Source organism: Camellia sinensis, chromosome 2, assembly GCF_055761805.1.
Source record: "Camellia sinensis isolate YWXY chromosome 2, ASM5576180v1, whole genome shotgun sequence".
NCBI lineage: Eukaryota > Viridiplantae > Streptophyta > Magnoliopsida > Ericales > Theaceae > Camellia > Camellia sinensis.
In genome coordinates, this window is record NC_138962.1 from 181,783,005 (window position 1) to 181,800,828 (window position 17,824).

A 17,824-nucleotide genomic window follows, 5' to 3' on the forward strand; every position below is an offset into this window, starting at 1 on the left:
AAAAGCCTGAAAACCATCTTGCCAAACAGAGGCTTAGTAAGCCCTCGTTTGGCAGTTAATTTTAGGAGTTAAAATATTAAAATAGTCATAAAAAAGAATAAAAATAAAATAAAATAAATAAAATATTATATTTAAATTATAATTATTTTATTTTTTTTATAAAAATTAAAATATCTAATCTTTTAACCCAAACTATAATAAAAAAATTAAAAAATTAATCTACCTCGCAAATTAAGCCTAACTATTCATCTTGTCAGCCTAGAATCATTGAAGTCGAAAGTTGTTTTTAGGCGCTATTGAGGTACATTATATAAGTGTATTTATATATATATATTTTATTATTTTTTTATTTATTTTTAATCTAATCATTTCTCTATTTTTTTTATATATTCTTTTATAAAAAATTAAAAAATATATTTATTTAAATAATTTCAACCAACCTTCAAAACAAAGAAGAGAGTATCTCCATACACTCCTGTTTAGTTTAAGAGTTTTTTAAAATAGTTTTTGAATTTTTAATTCATATTTTTTTTATTTTTAATAATTTTTTGATATTTTAATTAATTTTTTGATCTTTTAGATTTTCTAAATGAAATTGCACTTAAAAAGTATAAAATTTGTCAAAAAGTCTTTCAGAAATTCACTAATTACAAAGATACAATATCTATATACATATATATATATATATATATTCAAGAAAAAATTGATAATAAATTTAATCTGAGAATTGCTTGAGCCGTTAAGTCCCATGAGTATTTTTTTTGAGTGAGATGTACACTTTTTGTAGAATATTATGGTGAGAAGTACATTTTATTCTTTTCGAGGACATTTTGTTTAATTACTGTCCTTTAACTTACCTATCCCAATCGTTTTTATTTGTTCAATTTTTTTGAATTTATCTAGTCAAATTTATATCTATCTATCAAAAGTTAAAAAAATATATCCATTTAAAAAATCTATCTGTTGAAATTATCTGTTCAAAAAATCTATTTGTTGAAAATCTATCAGTTCAAATTCTATTTGTTGAAATTCAGTAAGCCTATTTCCTCTATTTGTTTAATTTTACTAAGCCTATTTTATTTGTTCAATTTTTATTTGTCCAAATTGATTTCACACACAGGTTTGCAAAAAGAAAGAGAGAGGCTAGGCCGTTCAAATTTGTACAAATTGATTTCACATATTTGGAGAGAGAGAAAGAGAGAGATACCAAGCATATGAAGAACTCACACAAGCATAAGAAGAACTCACACACAAATTTGCAGAGAGAGACCAAGCATATGAATAACTGTACTATAATCACAATATACATAATATTTTCTCTTTCTAAGCATCGATTTCCATGGCTCTGTCCTCTCTCCGTTTCTGTCGAGTCCTATCTATCTTCTCTTTCCTTATCAAGCACCGTAGACCAATCTCTACAGTCTCTTCCATTTGCACCTCACCTTTACGCTCATCTCTTACCATCGCCTCTCAAAACCCTAGTTTTAATCTCCTTCAACCATTCCAACATCATTTTCCATTACAGTCTAGGTACTTCAGGTTGTCATCGATTCAGCTCTCATCAACACGAACATTGTATCGAAACAACAACAACGATGAAATAGGGTCGGACCCGATTTTGTTCAAAGAACCTCATACTTTCTCGGGCAGAAATGATCGAAACATACTTCTAGTCCAAGGAGATCCCTGCCGAGGCCTCTAAGCGAGTCAACCAAATTAAGATCGATCACGAGATGGTTGATCGGAGGTGTGGTTCAACGAAACCCTAATCCTCATTCTTCACCATCGTTTTCTTCCCAAACGAAACCCTAACCCTAGGCAGTGGAGTTGCAACTGCACCGGTACCGCCACCTGTAGAATTTCATTCTCGGTTAGGGTTTCTCTCTCTCATTTTTTCCCGATCGATCATGATGATGACGTCCCTCAAATCCCTAACAACGAAGTGGTGCCTAGAGTGGCGATCAATGGCTGAGATTAGGCAACGATGACGTCGGAGATCAGATGAAAGAGAAGGAGATTAAAGAGAAGATGAGAAAAGAGAAAGAGAGATGAGGCGAGAAATATGTAGCTAGTTTGGTCATTTTGTAGAAGTATGTCTTTGTGAAATATAATAATTTAGGGAAATTCTATTTTCACACACATACTTACCTCTGTGCACACACTTAATGAAATTTTATTTTAATGATAATTGTGCCCTAAAGCAAAATTATTACAATGGACATCAAAACACACCCAATATTATATTAGAATTTTCTCTATACACATTGTTTTAAAACAAAAAAATTTCAATGCACTGGGAACTTTAAAGAATTTAACTCTAGGATTTCAAATTTTGAAAAATTTGTGGCTTGGCTTGGTAATTTAGTCATGTATGTTATAATGTTATTGTTTTGTGCCTTTTGCAAGCACAACCTCTCTTCAAAGATAAAATGATGTTTACATTAATGGCCGATCCAAAGCTAGAAGGCAAACTACCCTACAAAGGGTCTGTACCAGGCTCTTGCAATAGAGGTAGTGTGTTTCCAAGATGAAGTTAGAGCTCGACCTTTGATCAGTGATGTTGTAACTGCTCGTGAGTTCTTATCAACAGAAAATACAGTAGTGGCAGATGACAAAGGAGCAGAAGAGAAGATGAAACCAGTGCCTTTTGGTAGAAACATAGTTCTAGAAATCGAAAAAGACGTGCCAAGTGGTGCTTAGGAAAGAGACTGATGAGAAGGTACTAAAGAAGCTGGATCGACTGTGATTGCTACACCAAACTCGTTGTTGTTTCAACTCTCATTTTTCACACACACTTTTTCTCTCTTTTTCTTAGTTGGTTTTTTGTTGAGATCTTATGGATTCTTGTGGATTTAGAGATCCGAATTTTGAAGAAAGAATGGATGAAGATTAGGGGAGCTTTTTGGTGCAGCATGAGGCATAGTTGGGGATGGGTAAAGGGGATAAATGTGTGTGGAAAGAGGTTTTAGGTGGTGTATGTACAAGGAGTTACGGTATAATTGGAATATCAAGTGTGTGGAATGAAAAAAATAATCAAAAATCAAATTAATAAGTGTGTGCACTGAGAAATGATATGCATTAAGGTAAGTAGGTGTGCGGGAATAGAATTTTTCAATAATTTAGTGTGTGAATTTTTAGATTGAACAAATTCAAACATTGACTTATGGACTGAGTGCCCAAAATTCAATATATATTTTTATTTATTTATTTATTATATTTATTGATTTTTTGTAGAATTCTTCTAAAAATATTTTATTTTTAAGTATATTTAGATTAGGTATGTCTTAAAAGTAAAAAATAAATTGACTAAAATAAATTTCACTAAAGATAACAAAACACGAAAATCAACTTAAAAATTATTTTTGAAAACTCAAAATCAAGCAGAGGGGTGTTCCATACAAAGAGATTTCAATATCAATGCTAAGGATGCAACTTGGGCAGGTTGACAAATTGCTTAAGGTCAATTTGAATTATGTTAAGAGTTGTCTAGACCCTTTTAAGCTCGACTTTTAGGTTAAATTTGTCATTGTAAGTCCGAATCGAACATAATAAATTGAACTCAGATTAGGCTTGAATGGAACGAATTGTCCACAAATTTAAAAATTTTGTTTTTTGTTTTGATTTTGCCAAAATAATTAATTTATTAAAGATATACCATATTAATGTTTTTTGGATAAAATTATTAGTAACATCGAAACCAATAATTTGTATAATGAGAAAGAGAGAGAGAGAGAGAGAGAGAGAGAGAGAGTAGAGAGAGATGAGACTCGAGGAATCGTTATGGTGATCTTTGTCACTTCTAAGTGAGTAGAAAAAGGATAAGTTTTGTATTGTGTTATTCACGTATGGGATACATATAGTGAATTTAATTTAAGGTTTAAATTATTTTAATATCATGCAACAACTAATAATTTATATATAGTTTGGACTTCAAATTGTTTGGGTTATTTAGTATTAGTGTCGAAGCTTGACACAACGTAGAAATGTAGCAGCAACGGAATCACGCAGTTAAGATAGCAGCAACTTTTCTACAAATCTGTAGAATCAAAAGATTACCAGAAGTACAGGAAAAATAAGAGAAGTCTCTCTCAAAAGTGTTTATAATATATCAAAGTTGTTTTGTCCTAAGACTTACAAGCTCATTTATAATAGGACTAACCCTAATTCAACTTAGGATATATACCATAAAAGGTAAAGCTTACTAATTATGCCTAAATCAAATAAAACACGAAATTTGCCAAGCATGAAAAGATTCGAGTTAAGCTCAAATCTTGAAAACATAATGAAAACTAAGAATCCTGGAAAAAACCTAGCGTCAAACATATTTGTTTAGACCAAGTAATTAAGGAATCAAATCGTTCCTAAAACGGCAAAATTGAGCAATTGAAGGCCTAAACAATGGAATTTGGCTGAAATTCATTGTACTCCTTGGAAAAGCAATGTATATTGATCATGACGCCATTTTCCATGTTCGGACTGAATCTCAAACTATTCCAAACACATGTCATTTCACATCTACTAGTACTTTTACCCTTTGCTTTGCCTACCCAAGAGTTCCAAGAACTCAATAGCCAAGCATTTTTCATCAAAGCCCGACTTAAATTTAATTTAGGCATCTAAATTTATGTTCAAGTCTACCCCAAGTACAAGCCTATACAGAACACTTATCTTTTTCTTAGTGCTTTCTTTAGGCTCCTAGCTTTTCGTTGGTAGAACATAACCAATATAACATTGAGCTTGTTGCGGGAAAGGTTTTTCCCGTGTGGGGATTATTGATTTTTTAATGAATCCTAATTATTATGACTCACCATTATGGAATGGAAGTGGATGTGTAGAAGAATCAACATATTGATATATAAAATAAAAAAATAAAAAAAAATTCCAAAACCAAAAGATTGATTGGATTGAAAAAAAAAAAAATTTAATTTGAAAATATATTACCCAATCTTTAAAAATTTTGGGCTAAGCTTAGGATGAGGCTACCGAGTTGTAGCAGTAATTAGTTCTATTAGCAGCTGGTACATTTGGGATGCAAACAATTGTTGGAAATTATATTGTTGGAAATTATGGTTTTCATAGGCTTATTTTGGGCCACCTTTGAGCCCAAATTTGAGTGGGGTCCACACGTCTTTTGGAGTAGGTCTAAAGAGGTGACGTGTTCCTTGCTGCATGATAAGTCACACGGTGAAGACAATTAATCAAAACTATTTATGAGTGAATGAGAAGTTGACGTCGTTTTCAGGTTCGTGAAATGGGAAGTTAAAGAGTAAAAAATGTGTTTCCTTAAATTGGTTGTCCTACATTGAAACTTTAAGAGAGCTAGTATGAGTATATAAGCTCTAGGTTGACACACTTGGGTTGGGCCCCAAGGGGCACGGTAAGTTTTGTAAGAAGGGGAGTTATGGACAAAATGGGATTCGCCCAAAACTACCACACACACACGAGCGCCGCCGACGTCTGAGCCGGGCGCGGGTGCGGGTCCTAGCTTTAATTTTTTGGACAAAATTTGTTTAAATTATTTATTTATTTATTTTATTTCCACAATTATTGAGGGAAAGTTTGAATTCCTAACGGGAAAAATTCAAACACTTGCGCCAAAAATTCAAATTCAAACCTGAACAGTGGCATTCCTTCATTCTCCGGTCACCTTTCTTCATTCTGGCAGTTTCTCAGTTTCACACCTGTTCGGAGGGCTTCCAAATCCATCCGAACAGTCACTCGATTGCATATAAATACAAACTTTCTCCAACCATTTCTCTCATTCGATTTTCTTCATTTCTCTGTATTGCTCTTTTGCATTCTTATATATTCTCTAAAAGAGAGAGATACAACTCAGTCTGTTCGCCAAACCCAAAGTGTAGTGCTGCAATTGTGACGACCGGGTATGTTATTCATGTCGTTCCCCTTTGCTTAACCTTGGGTTTACTGTTGTTATAGTGTCGGGTTTTAGTGCAAGGTTTTGGATTAACCGTTGGGTTATTATTTTGAAAACTTATTCTCTAAAATTTTCATTCTTAATTATTGCTATCCCGAGTTTCACAGGTTTTGGAAGGTGCGAGGTTGGGTTTGGTGTGTCTTGGGTTGAGCTGCAATTTTTCCAAGCTGAAGGGCAGAGCCGCACGTGCGGGGGATTGGGTCGCACATGCGAGAGAGGTACCGCACGTGCGGAGAGTAAGGGAGATCTAAGGTGCCACACTGCATTATATGCAAGTGTGGATGGAAGTGTGGGGTAGGGGTGCCGCACGTACGGGAGGCACGCTTCACACGAGCGGGAATGGGTGCTGCACGTGCGGGACTCCACTGAGTCCAAAAAATTCTGTCTTTTCCTCTTTGGGGCTGAGTGTATATCACTTTTTCAATCTCTTTCTCTCTCTCTAAATATCTTTTTCTCTCCCTTCTCTCTACATTTCCTACACCAAACAAAATCAAATCCTTGATTTCTTTAAATCCATTGGATTTTTGACCCAACATCCTACATTAAAGTTGGATAACTTCTCAAGAATTTCGTTGTGTGCGATGAAGATCATGTTTCAACACCGTTGATTTTAGGGGTTTCATCGCATTTCTTCTCTAAACTTGAGGTAGGGATTTTTCTTAGCGTTATATATATGTTTTTATAAGATTTTGTTGATTTTCAAAATTTCCCTTGTTAATATTGAAACTTGATGGTTGGCTCAACAATGTGGGTAGTTTGGGAGGGGGTTTGCTCCTTGTTTCTTTTGAAATAATTTCTTGAGGATTTTGAACTATATTGATTGAGGAAAAATATTTTTGAAGAAATTCTTTCAAATGATTTGGGTGTGCATTGTTGTGGTGAAAAAAACCTAGAAATTTGAGAATTTTTTAAGGATGTTGAGAACACATGGTTGACATTGTTAATATATTATTTTGTGTGCCAACATGAGTAAAGGATAGGAAAATTTCTTATTTTTATATATATATATATATAAATGATGAATTTCATGAAATATGAGAATTGTTGATATTGGAAGTTGTTGTTCGAATGTTGCTATAGTGTTAAAATGACTAAAGTGTTGGGATTGCATGAAATATGGAAATGTGGTTATTTATTGATTGATTTAAATGAAAATGTGGTTATCTTGCGAGATAGTATGGAAAGGAGAAAATGGAAATTTTGATTATTATGGAATTACGGTTTGAGATAATCGAAAGTAGACAAACGTTACGAGGCATCGATAATTGTTGTATTGCATATCCATTCAATTGGTTATTACACATTTGAATTGAGTTTGGAAACTTTGCATTGAGAAAAAAAAGTTGGTTAATAAAAATTCATGGAATCGTTTTGGGGTAAATACGTTGGTAAGTCCGGATAGGAGTTGTAGATGAAATTGTTTAAAGTTAGCCTGAGTGTCCGAGGTGAAAGACCGAAAACACGTGCGGAGGAGGTATCACTTCCCTTCTGGTTAGCAACCGGTAAAGTGGGGTTTTGGTAGTGCTAGCTATGCCTACTTGCAGACACCAACCTAGGAATTACCTAAGTCGTATTTACCGCCCCCTTGAATTGAATTGAATTGAATTGATAAATTTTGAATTGTCGAGATTTCAAATTATCATTGGGCATGATGGTTTCAAAAGATGTAAATATGATTTTCTTTCAAATAGCATAGCATGACATGTGCATTTCATTTTGTGAGGCTTGTATAAAATGTATATACTTTGTTAAGAATTTCGTACTGGGTTTTGTACTCACCCTATGGGATTTTGGTGCAGGAAAAGATGTGGCGATTCCACTGAGTTAGGGCATGGATGTATATGTTGAGAGCACAAGGCTCTTATTTTTGTTTTAGTATATTTTGCTAGCTAAGGGCTATAATTGTATGGGTTCGAGAGACCATTTTTGTGTAACCGGGCTTGAGTCTTGGAAATTGTAAGCCCACAAGAGTTTTTATTTATTTTTGGATTGAAGGTTCTACATGCTATAGATTCATGTACTAGAAATCATTGAATGTATATTCGCATGTGGAATTATTTTGTATGACCCTTAAGATCATGTAATGTAAACGTTGGAGAATTACTTTTCTCTTTATAATGAGTGTTGGTGGACGTACTTTAATGGTGTTATAATTTTGGAGCGTTACAGCAATTCTGGGATATAGTCGTTGCATCCTAGGAGGTCGGCGTCATCTGTTCTTGAGCACCGTAGCGAGGACATAACGATCTTAAGGAAAATGTGTCCAACACACGCCTCGGTTGTCTTTCCTTTCTTTATTTCTATAGCAATAATCTGTAAGTTGTTTAGTATGTAAATATTTTCAATTTTATTTCAGTGTGTGTTCTTGTTCTTGTTTTAGACTTGAACAAGAAATTTCTTTTCTTTCCTTCGTTTACAAAAAATTTTCTTTTCTGAGTTTTGAGAATTAAAATTTACATTCTAAAATTTAGTTTTGGAATTTTATTTCCAGTAGTGGTTTTATTAAATACACATAGTTTGCTATTTTATAGACATAGGTTTTCATAGGCTTATTTTAGGCCACATTTGAGCCCAAATTTGAATGGAGCCCACACGCCTTTTGGGGTGGGTCCAAAGAGGTGACATGATCCTTGCCGCGTGGCAAGTCACACGGTGAAGACAGTTCGTCAAAACCATTTATGAGTGAATAGGAAATTGACGTTGTTTTCGGGTTTGTGAAATGGGAAGTTAAAGAGTCAAAAGTGGATTTCCTTAAATTGGTTGTCCCACATTGAAACTTTATGAGAGCTAGTGTGAGTATATAAGCTCCAGGTTGACACACTTGGGTTGGGCTCCAAGGGGCACCCCAAGTTTTGTAAGGAGGGGAGTTATGAACAAAGTGGGGTTGGCCCAAAACCACTACAAACGCTTGTTGCCGCCGCCACCCGGCCGATTTTGGACAAGATTTGTTTGAATTATTTATTTATTTATTTTATTTACACAATTCTTGAGGGAAAATTTGAATTCCTAACGGGAAAAATTCAAACGCTTGCGCCAAAAATTCAAATTCAAACCTGAACAGTAGCATCCCTTCATTCTTCGATTACCTCTTTTGATTCTGGCAGTTTCTCAATTTCATACCTATTTGGAGAGGTTCCAAACCCATCCGAACAATACCTGATTGACTATAAATACAAACTTTCTCCAACCATTTCTCTCATTTGTTTTTCTTCACTTTCTCTGTATTGTTCTTTTGCATTCTTATATATTCTGTAAAAAAGAGAGACACAACTCAGTCTGTTCGCCAAACCCTAATTGTAGTGCTTCAATTCTGGGATACAGTCGTTGCATCCTGGGAGGACGGCGTCATTTGTTCTCGAGCACTATAGCGAGGACGTAACAATCTTAAGGAAAGTGTGTCCAACACACTCCTCGGTTGTCTTTCCTTTCTGCATTTCTACAACAATAATCTATAAGTTGTTTAGTATGTAAATTTTTCTTGTTTTATTTCAGTGTGTGTTCTTGTTCTTGTTGTAGACTTGAATAAGAATTTTTTTTCCTTTCCTTCGTTTTCAGAAATTTTTATTTTTTGAGTTTTGAGAATTAAAATTTACATTATGAAATTTAGTTTTAGAATTTTATTTCCAGTAGTGGGTTTTTATTAAATACACATAGTTTGCTATTTTATAGACGTATTGTTTTTCCTACAGCTTAAGATCGTTATTTTTTTGTTTTGCTTTATGTGTATTTATTTCATTTCTGAAATTATGATTTTCAAAAAAATAACAACGGATAGTGCTGAGACTATTCAGACCGTGACACCAACAGTCTCGATACCACTACCAGTGACTCCTATGGTGCCTATAAACCATGGAGAGAAACCAAAAAAATTCAATGGAACAAAGTTTAAGAGATGACAGCAAAAAATTCTATTTTATTTTACAACTTTGCATTTAGCCTGGTACATCCATGAGGAGGCCCCAAAACAAATAGAGGAGAAGGATGCTGATCGTTAACTTGTTGCTGCAATTGATGCCTGGAAGCAAGGTGACTTTTTGTGTCGAAATTACATACTAAATGGACTTGATAATTCTTTATACAATGTATATTGTGTAAATAAGATGACCAAAGAACTTTGGGAATCTCTTGAATTAAAGTATAAAACTGAAGATGCCGGTACAAAGAAATTTGTTGTCGGATATTTTCTGGATTTTAAAATGTTAGATTCCAAAACGGTGGTTGGCCAAGTCCAAGAATTCAGTTGATCATACATGACATCATTTCCGAATGAATGATTCTGAATGAATCATTTCAAGTTGTTGCTATTATTGAGAAACTTCCGCCAGTATGGAAAGACTTCAAAAATTACCTTAAACACAAACGCAGGGAAATGAAGTTGGAAGAACTTATCATGCGATTGAGGATTGAAGAGGACAACCGAAAATTCGAGAAGAAGTCTGAAAATCAAGTCATGCAGGCTAAGTCAAATGTTGTGGAACAAGGACAAAGTTCAAGGTTTAACAGCAAAAAGAGAAAGCATGATGGCAAAGCGTCCAAGCAAGGCTTCAAAGGTGAGAACAATAAAAGATTCAAAGGCAAGTGCTATGTGTGTGGTGGTGATAGACATCGAGCAAAGGATTGTCGAAGCCGCAAAGATGAAGCAAGTTCTAGCAAGAAACAGGCACAAGCCAACATAACTGAGGGATACAATCTTTCTAAGGGATTGGCAAACATCAACCTTTCTGCACTGGTCTCTAAGGCTAACTGGGCAACCCTAAAGAATGGTGGGTGGATATTGGAGCAACCTGCCACATTTGTGCCGATGAGAAAATGTTCACAACCTACAAAGTGGTGGAAAATAACAAATAATTGTTCATGGAAAACTCCTCCATATCAATTGTAGAAGGACAAGGGAAGATAGTGCTAAAGATGACCTCAGGGAAGAAACTCACTCTCAACAATGTACTTCATGCAAAGATTTAATTTATGGGTCATTGTTGATTAATAACGGGTTTAGGCTAGTATTTGAATCTGAAAAAGTTGTACTCACTAAGATTGGAATGCATGTAGGCCGTGGGTATATGATTGATGGGCTTTTTAAGCTCAATGTGTTAACTGTTGTACCAACTATTGCTTCTAATAATAAGAATACATCTTTTGCTTATATTGTTGATTCTTCTCATTTATGGCATGGTAGATTAAGACATATAAATTATGGTTCTTTGCGTAGACTGGTTAATCTAGAATGTTTACCAAAATTTAATCTTGATCCTAATCATAAATGTGAAATATATGTTGAAGCTAAAATGACTAGAGTATCATTTAATAAAATTGAGAGAAGTACTGAACCACTAGCCTTAATTCACACTAACATTGGTGATTTAAAATTTGTGCAAACTAGAGGTGGTAAAAAGTACTATATAACTTTTGTTGATGATTGCAATATATATTCTTATGTATACTTATTGAGAAGTAAAGATGAGGCCTTAGAAGCTTTTAAGCAATATAAGGTAGAAGTTGAAAATCAACTTGGAAAAAAGATTAAGGTTGTAAGAAGTAATAGAGGCAGTGAATATGATGCACCATTTGATGAGTTTTGCTAAGAATTTGGTGTTATTCACCAAACCATTGCACCTTATTCTCCTCAATCAAATGGAGCGGCTGAAAGGAAAAATCGCACTCTTAAAGAGATGATGAATGTAATGTTGATAAGTTCAGATTTACCCCAGAACTTGTGGGGGGGAGACTATTTTATCAACGAATTATGTCCTATATAGGATACCTCACACGAAAACTAACCAAACACCTTATGAACTATGGAAAGGTCATCGACCTTCTTATAATTACTTAAAAGTGTGGGGGTGCTTGGCAAAAGTGGCTGTCCCTAGTCCTAAAAATACAAAAATTGGACCAAGCACCGTAGATTGTGTATTCATTGGCTATGCTAATAATAATAATGCATATCGATTTTTGGTAGTTAAATCAATTATTTTCGATATATACACAAATACTATTATTGAGTCAAGAAATGCATCCTTTTTTGAACATATCTTTTCTTGGAAAAAGGATGAAGGAAATCAAATTCCTGTAAATACAGAGACAATGGCTGAACAAGTCGAGTCATCTGAATTGGAAGAGCCAAGTTCTAATAAACGAACTTTTACTGACGCCATGGAAAGTGGCAAAGACCAACAAGGAGATGAGCCTGGATGTGGAAAGAGACTAAGGACATCTAAGTCTTTTGGTCTAGATTTTCTAATTTTTCTGTTAGAAAATGAGCCTTAAAGCTTTAAGGAAGCGATGTCAGGTCCTGAAGCACCATTATAGAAAGAGGCTATAAATGGCAAAGTTGAGTCCATTCTACAAAACCATACTTGAGAATTGGTTGATCTTCCTCCGGAGTGCAAACCACTTGGATATAAGTGGATTTTCAAAAGGAAAATGAAAGCGAATGGGTCAATTGATAAATACAAGGCTCGCCTTGTAATCAAAGGATATAGACAAAAAGAAAGTCTTGACTACTTTAACACCTATTCCCCTATAACAAGAATAACATCCATTTGTATGTTGATTGCTATAGCAACTTTGTATAACCTTGAAATACATCAGATGGATGTTAAGACCGCCTTTCTAAATGGAGATTTAAATTAAGAAATCTACATGGAACAACCCGAGGGATTCAAAGTTCCTGGCCAAGAGAAGAAGGTTTGTAGACTTGTCAAATCCTTATATGCATTAAAGCAAGCACTGAAACAATGGTATGAGAAGTTTGATCATGTTAAAATTTCGGATGGGTTTAGAATAAACGAGTGTAACAAATGTGTCTGTCAAGAATATCGACAAAGGTTATGTCATCATTTGTCTCTATGCAGATGATTTGCTCATCATTGGTAGCAATACCGAAATGATAAAAACTACAAAGAAATTGTTAAACAAAAGGTTTGACATGAAAGATATGAGAGTAGCAGATGTCATACTTGAAATGAAAATTTTTAAAACATTTGATGGGTATGCCTTATCTCAATCTCACTATGTTGAGAAAATTTTGGAAAAATTTGAGAGGCATGATAACCGTCCTGCTAAGACACCTATAGATGCTAATGCTCATTTATTAAAAAATACAGGAGAAAGCATATCACAAGTAGAATACTCCCAAATCATTGGAAGCTTGATGTACTTAATGAATTGCATATGGCTTGCCATAGCCTTTGCAGTCAACAAATTAAGGCCAAGCTTGGCATATTCCAAAAAAGCCAAAAAGTCAAAAAGTTAAAAAGTTAACATTATTCACCAAAAGTCAACAATTACGGCTGCACAACTCTCAATCTTAATTTTTCCTTACAAATCAATTTTTACAATTTTTTATTACACATTTTTTCATAAAAAGTCAAAAAGTTAACCCAAACATCCATATTTTCTTCCTCAATTTTTTAGTCCAAAAAGATAAAAAGTACACTTATTTAGGACACTCCAAACAACCCCTAAGTAGGTACACAAGTAACCCAGGAAAGGATCATTGGACAGCTATAATTAGGGTACTTAGATATCTAAGACATGTCCAAAATTATGGTTTGCATTATACAAAATATCCACCAATACTTAAAGGGTACAGTGATGCAAATTGAATTTTGGATACCAATGACTCAAAGTCCACTAGTGAATATGTCTTTACTCTGGGAGGCACAACAATCTCTTGGAAGTCCTCCAAGCAGACTTGCATTGCCAGGTCCACAATGGAATATGAATTTATAGCTTTAGATAAAACAGGAGAAGAAACATAATGGCTTCAAAATTTCCTAGAAGATATTCCAATGTGGCCAAAGTCCGTGCTAGCTATATGCATACACTGTGACAGTGAAGCAGCAATAGGACGGGCACATAATCATATGTATAACGGCAAGTCTCAATACATTCGTCAACGACATAATACCGTTAGGCAGTTGCTCTCAAATAGTATAATTACCATTGATTATATAAGGTCTAAAGATAATATCATGGATCCATTAACAAAAGGGCTAGCTAGAGAGCAAGTGTTTAGTTTATCGAGGGGAATGTGATTAAAGCCTATTAACTAAGAATCGCCATAATGGCAACCTAAGCTAGAAGACTGGAGATCCTAAGAACTAGGTTCAATGGGACAATCGAATTATGGAGATTCAATGACCACTAGAGACGTTCTCTCTCTTACCCATTTTCTATGATAAGAAGAGTGATCCCTGCAGCATAGTCAGGATAAGCTTTGCTTTTAATGATTCTTATATCTAGGTTATCCAAGTGGAGTGGTGGCAGGACATTCTTAATAAGAATTACCTATGTGAATGTGAATTGGGCCGATTCTATGGGAATAAAAAGACTGAATTCTCTAGAGCACTCACTAAACCAGGTATTATTCAGGGCCAAAGTGAACACAACCGTAGAACAAGACCGTGTTTGGTAATACTCTATGTCATCTATTGTCTTGGCTTACACCAACGACTGAACAGTTCAAGGCATTACGTTTACTGGACAGCTAGTAAGTCCGATAGATTTTCACTAGGGGAGGTTCAAAGCCAAAAGCTTCCTATCCCAAAGCAAGGTATCTCCTCAATGTACTCTCTTACATTTTTTGCATATTGTTGCATGTCCATTTTTGTCAACTCCATTCATGTAGGGGATTGTTGGAAATTATGATTTTCATAGGCTTATTTTGGGTCATCTTTGAGCCCAAATTTGAGTGGGGCCCACACATCTGTTGGGGTAAGTCTAAAGAGGTGACGTGTTTCTTGACACGTGGCAAGTCACACGGTGAAGACAGTTCGTCAAAATCATATATGAGTGAAGGGGAATTTGACGTCGTTTTCGAGTTCATGAAATGAGAATTTAAAGAGTCAAAAGTGGGTTTCCTTAAATTGGTTGTCCCACATTGAAACTTTAAGAGAGCTTGTGATGACCCTGTTCCGTATTTAGCTAATTGGTCCTTATTATGAATGTGATTATATGTTTGATATGATTTTGTGTGCCATTATGTAAAATATGTGGTTTTGAATTTCTATCTGTTCACCGTAAAAATATTTGTTTGATTACCTGCTTTGGAATTTAAATTGAAGGCCTTATCGGCCGTAAAAACCAAAATTGGTCACGCCATTGTGATTGGCATAATTTTTAGAGCCTACGGTGAAATTTGATTGAAAATTGATTCGAATCAGATTAAATTGATGAATTAGTGCCCAATTATTTATTATTATTAAATTAGTGCTAATAGGAACTTATGTAAAGAGGCACTATACACTTAATTGATACACTTGAGCTCAAAAATTAGATTTTGTGCCTTGAGAGAGAGAGGGCCAGCTATAGAGAGAGAAAGGGAGAGAATTGTGTAATCTTGGCTCAAGGTTTGGAATCTGAAGATTAAACTCAAGAATTGGCTAGAGTTTGGAAGATTAAAGCTCCTAGGTGAGTAATTAACCCTTAATTCATGAGTTTAATGTTGTGATTTTGTGAATTCAAGTTGGTTGGTGATCAAGAAATGGAATTGTGTTGTATTTGATGAATGTGATGTCAACAGATGCATGCATGTAGAAAATTACTATGAATTTCCATATTTGAGCACAATGTGTATGATCCATGTTGGGTTTTTGGTTTAAGTCCATGTATTTGATCATCTCTTCACCAATTAAGTTGAGGATATTGTGTATATTTCACATGCAAGTGCAAATCATGGGAGTTTGAGTCTTGCATGTTTGAATCTAGTGTGTTGGTGATGAGTTTGAGTTAATTTGAGACATGCATGTGATTAAATTGTGAAATCGAGCTTCATTATGTTGTAATTTGGTGTTTATACCATGTTAGGATATGTATATGCGAAGTTTGAGCCAAAATCATGCATTTGGAACCTTTGAACACCAAATTGAAGCTTAAGAACATGTTCTGGATTTTCCAGAATTTTGATGTCCGCTCGAGTGGGGAAACTGCTGCTCAAGCGTGAAATTCGTGTTCTCAGTATTTTCTGCAGACATGGTGTCCGCTCAAGCGGGGAAGTTCACGCTCGAGCGGGGAGCCATGTAGAGAGGCCTTCCGCTCGAGCGCCAGAGTTCGAGATCGAGCGTAAATTTGACATAGCCAGTACTTTTGCAGGCCTCATGGGTCCGCTCGAGCGGGGAAGTCCACGCTCGAGCAGGGACCCTGTTTTCTGAAACTTTGAAAAGGCATTCTGTGTTTCGTTTTTTGTTCTCTTTCACTTATTAGTACTCTTAGGCATACATTGAGCATTGTAAATGAGTTAGAAGAATAAGAATTAAGCCTAAAGAGGAATATGTGAATTAAGAACGAATTGAATCGGTTGTGACCTATATGTGTTATGTGATGTGTAGGGTCAAGCTCCAGGGCAAATCAATCAGCCGTTCACTGTGACTAATATCTAACAAAGATATCTGAAGTTTGTATTTGTCCAATTGCTTACGTCCATGTAAGTTTTATAAGATTCGTTGATTCGATTGGTGGACAATGTTTGCTATACCAAATGAATGAGCCAGAGGCCGTTTTGACAAGAACGAATGATTGGGCCGAAGGCCGATTGACATAAATGATTGGGCCAAAGGCTGTTTTGACACAAATGAAAGTTTGACATGCATGAATGGGCCAGAGGCCAGTTTGACATGAATGAATGGGCCAGAGGCCAGTTTGACATGCATGAATGGGTCAGAGGCCAGTTTGACATGAATGAATGGGCTAGATGCCAGTTTGACATGCATGAATGGGCCAGAGGCCAATTTGACATGCATGAATGGGCCAGAAGCCAGTTTGACATGCATGAATGGGCCAGAGGCCAGTTTGACATGAATGAAAGTTGAATGGGCCAGAGGCCAGTTTGACATGAAAATCTGAATGGGCCAAAGGCCAGTTTGACAAATGGAAGATAAATGGGCCAAAGGCTAGTATGTTTGGAACCACAGTCACTTGACTTAAATTGTGTACATATATATGTTAAATAGAAATATGAATTGGGCCCAAGGCCGTTTGAAGCATGTTGTTCTACATACCGTTTGTATAACTCTTTTATTTGATATTATTCACTGGGCTATCGCTCACGCTCATTCATGTGTTTGTAGGTGAGCCAAGAGAAGTCTAAACCCAGCCCTAGTGAAGTATGTACGGAACAACAGAGGTTTTGAAGAGTCAGCTCATGCACGAGACTCGTCTTCGCCTTTTGCCATTTTGTTTTATGTTGTCATGTTGGCGAAGTCTTTGAACATGTCTGTATATAGTTTTCATGGGTTGACTTAGTTTTGGATGATCCTGTCTGTACAGAACTTCATGGTACTGTACTTCTGTTATGAGTTATTAATGTACATATGTATGGTTTGTTATGATGTGCCATGTAAGCACAGCTCTATGGACAAAGTTTTAAATTGCTTCCGTTTGGCCCTCGTTAACTCTGTTAAAATACGTTTGATTTGGTTTGAGGTCGTAGGTAATCTCATGATTATTGGCCGGTTATGTCCTTAACCCACGGGGCGGGTTCGGGTCATAACAAAGCTAGTGTGAGTATATAAGCTCTATGTTGACACACTTGGGTTGGGCCCCAAGGGGGCATCTCAAGTTTTGTAAGGAGGGGAGTTATGGACAAAGTGGGCTCGATCCAAAACCACTACACGTGCCGTCGCCGTTGTTGCCATCCGTCCGGTCGTGCACTGGTGCTGGTCGAGGTTGGGTCCTAGCTTTAATTTGTTTAAGTTATTTATTTATTTATTTTATTTCCACAATTCTTGCTGGAAATTTGAATTTCTCATGGGACAAATTCAAACACTTGCGCCAAAAATTCAAATTCTCCGGTCACCTCTCTTTATTCCGACAGTTTCTCACATTTGTTCGGAGGGCTTCCAAACCCATCCGAGCAATCACCTGATTGCCTATAAATATAGACGTTTTCCA